The sequence below is a fragment of the Rattus norvegicus genome, chromosome 6 (genome assembly GCF_036323735.1).
Source record: "Rattus norvegicus strain BN/NHsdMcwi chromosome 6, GRCr8, whole genome shotgun sequence".
NCBI lineage: Eukaryota > Metazoa > Chordata > Mammalia > Rodentia > Muridae > Rattus > Rattus norvegicus.
The window spans coordinates 44,624,060-44,627,917 of NC_086024.1; positions in this window are offsets into that span (position 1 = coordinate 44,624,060).

The following is a 3,858-nucleotide window of genomic DNA, read 5'->3' on the forward strand; positions in this document are numbered from 1 at the left end:
AGTATTCAAAAAGGGGTTGAGAAAGAAGATAAAAACATCAATCACTTGATCATAGTTTATGGAATCCCAAAGCTCTACTAGAGTTCTTCCAGGGTGGATACTCAGGGACTTCAAGGCTTCTTTTTGTCTCACACATGCTCTCTGTCTGAACTGCCAAGGATCAGGGGAGCTCAGCACTCCTATTTCTGAGAACACTCAGAAGCAGCTGTCCATCCCTCTCAGGAATCTCTAGCAAGCTACTTGATTGACTCTCCGTCCTGGGGAGGTGACCTTGCCATAGTAGCATCACAGGCAACGCACCAACAAGGATGTGGGTGCCTTTAGAAAGGAAGGACAGAGCCTGCCTCCCCACCACCTCTCTCTTTCTGTGTGTGTGTGTGTGTGTGTGTGTGTGTGTCTGTGTGTCTGTGTTGTGTGTGTGTTTCTGTGTGTTTGTGTTGTGTGGTATGTGTGTGTATGTGTCTGTGGTGTGTGTGTGTATGTGTGGTATGTGTATTTGTGTGTGTGTATGTTGTGTGGTATGTATGTGTATGTGTATGTGGTGTGTGTGTATGTATGTAGTGTGTATGTGGTGTGTGTGTGTATGTGGTGTGTATGTGGTGTGTGTGTGTGTATGTATGTGGTGTGTATGTGGTGTGTGTGTGTGTATGTGGTGTGTATATGGTGTGTGTGTGTGTGTGTATGTATGTGGTGTGTATGTGGTGTGTGTGTGTATGTGGTGTGTATGTGGTGTGTGTGTGTGTGTGTGTGTGTGTGTGTGTGTGTGTGTGTGTGTGGTCCAGAGGCAAGTAATTCTAAGCTATGATCCTGGGTCCACCTCACCCCTAGCTATGTTACCAGGGCAAGCTACCTTAGTTCTCAAAATAGACTTAGTAGTATCTCATATTTTGCAATACTGAGGGAAACTATGGGGATTCATTTCTCATTCATGTAAATATCTGATCTTTGGAAAGTTACCATTCATGGAGATTTTGTAATTTCCCAAGAACCTATACCTGAGCAGAACCTGTGACTGTGTACATGTGTGAAAATGAGTGTGTGTGTGTGTGTGTGTGTCTGAGAGAGAGAGAGAGACAGAGACAGAGAGACAGAGAGACAGACAGACAGAGACAGAGAGAGACAGAGAGACAGAGAGAGCTAAGAAGTGGTCATTTCTGTAATGAGAAGCAAGGTTTTTTTAAGCTCCCTGAACCTGTACACATTTGTAGATGAGGCACTGCAGAGAGCAGAGATGAGCAGAGTTTATTGCAAACACCTAAAGATTTCATGAGAAAAAAAAGGGAAGGAGGCCTCTGCCCTATCTTTCCATCCAAATTCTGTTCATGTTTTGTGGCAAACACTACAAGACTCATGGGGGAAAAAGAGCTTTCCCTAACCCATCTCTCCAGCCTGGATTTTGTTCTTGAACATTCACCCTGCAGTCAGGCAGGAGTGAGTGGGCCTGGATCACAGTGTTCAGTACCTCACAGGTCCAATCTGTGCTCCGTCTAGACAGACAGCTGGAAACTGGCAGCAGGGGATACCAGACACTCCAGAGTGCAGGGCGTGCTGCAACAAAAATGTTCTCTTCTTGTCTTGCTGACTGGTGCCTCCACAAGATTGTCTAAGGAGTAGCTGAGGGCTGACACTCCTTTAAAATTCTGAGATCAAAGTTTATAATCCAAGAGAGCTTTGTGGCTACTGGTGGTTTCTTTGTCAGGCCCCTCAGTGTTCTGATAGCAGGAAGTCAGACCTCCATGGTGACACCTGTCATGCAAGCTTCCAGGGTGGGGTTCTGCCCTTTTCAACTTCTCCTTTTTCAATCACAAATTCACTCCCATATCAGCTACTAGGAGCCTCTGGGATTCTGTTCCTCTAGGATTTTGGCCTGTGTGTTGTCTCAGCAGGTGCCAGTCAAATCCTTTATGACCTGGCCCCTTCTTGCCTGCTCTCTTATCTTTTCATCTGTCCTACACTTCATGGTTTGCCTTGTGGCAGCACCACATGCCACGTCCCTTCAGTAACGGCATCCCCACCTGTCATCAAGTGAACAGAATCCTCCATTGCTACCCCACCCCCGCCCTCTAAGGCCATGCATTGTTGTGACCACCTAAGCACACCAAGGCAGTGCAGTGGTGCTTAAGCCTCACCCCTTTCAGATCCCCTTGGGCTTGCAGGCAGGACATGAGCAGCTGTCTTTTTCCTCTCATACATAGATGAAGTTCAGTGTATACATCTAAAAGAAAACAAAACCTGACCATGTAGGCTCCTGTGGTTTGTTCTGAACTTCTGCCCTCACTACTCACTCTCCAGGGAAAAGCCAAGTTGGTCTGCCCACAACACCAGCCTAATTGAGTCACTGCATGCTTAGAACATTTTAGCAACATCTCATACTCCTTGAGGTAGAGTTTCAAATCCCCATCATGCCTGAAAAATCCTACTAGACTTGACCTTCCCACAACACTCAGAACACCCTTAGCCCACCCTTAGCTTTTTTCTCCAGAAAAAAGCAAGCCACTCCAAGATTAATAGCTTAATTAATATTGCTGATTGCATGATTAATATTTTATGCCATTGATGTCTAGACTTATGCACGTACTGTGGTCAGGTATAGGTCAAGAAACACCTTTAATGAGCTTTATGACCTTAAATGTTTGAGACTGGTTTGCTAGAATTCTGGCAAGGATGTCCTTAGAGAGATAACAGGGTCCACCTTGATATGGTCAAGCATTCTACATAAGGATGCTCTGACTTTCCTTTCAGATTGTCAGCAATTTTGTAAAAAAAAAGGACACAGAAGAATAGTATGCATTTTTGATCTTTAATGACTATTGGCAACACTTCCCTTCATTCTATTGACCAGAGATTCTGTTACTGCAATAGAGCATCCACAAACAAATCAAGGGATGAGAAGGTTTCTTTAGACTACAAGTCCAGGTTACAGTCCGTCATCAAGGGGAAGATTAACAGGAACTCAAAGTACCTAGTCCAAACAGGGGCAGAGGAAAATCAATCCATCTTTCTGTATGCTTTCTTACTCACTCTAGTTCTCTCTTCTTTGATATAATCCAGGAATAGTGCCACCCACAGGGGGTTGGACCCTCCTAAGTCATTAACCATCAAGATACTCTCCCACATGTACTCCTGCTAACCAACATGATGAAGCAATTCCTCAATTAAGGTTCTCTTTCTAGGTTGGGTTAAGTTGACAGTTAAAGCCATGTAGGACAGAGAATAGCATGACCAGCCCAGTCCAAAGAATATGGGAAGGGCCTACAGCATCTACTGATGGGGAGAGCTACAACATCATATTATAAATGTCATAGGTTATATAAAAGGTGGGGGGGGAGGAAGGCAACCATATTTTCAGTCAGACTATCGGAAGTCCCATCCCTAGTGATTCTGATTTAAAAATCAGGGCTGAGAATCAGCTACTTGGCCTGCATTCCAGATGATTGGGCTAAGATCTGTTAAGGACCAACCTTTGAAAGAACTGCTTAGCAGATCATCTTCTTTCTGACTCCTGAGGATGCCCTGCTGCTTCTAGTGACGTGGCTCTTGACACCCATAGTTTCTGCCAACTCATGCATTTGCCCCTGTTTCTAACCTAGTGTCTTCCTGCTCATGCCCGGGTCTTAATTTTCCCAGATTCTTCAGACTAGGTTTGCCACACCCACTTCCCCTTTTAGATGTCTCTAAAAGCCTTAATGTTTCTCCCAAATGTTTCATAAGGGCTGATTGTTTGACATCCTCCCTCACAGACAGTAAATATTACAAAGGTCACACACATGTTTAATTTGCTTATCACCACATACATTGCAAAATCAGTAGAGGTCCAATAGATTTTGAGACTCAATAAATGTTCACCGAGAGTAGAAA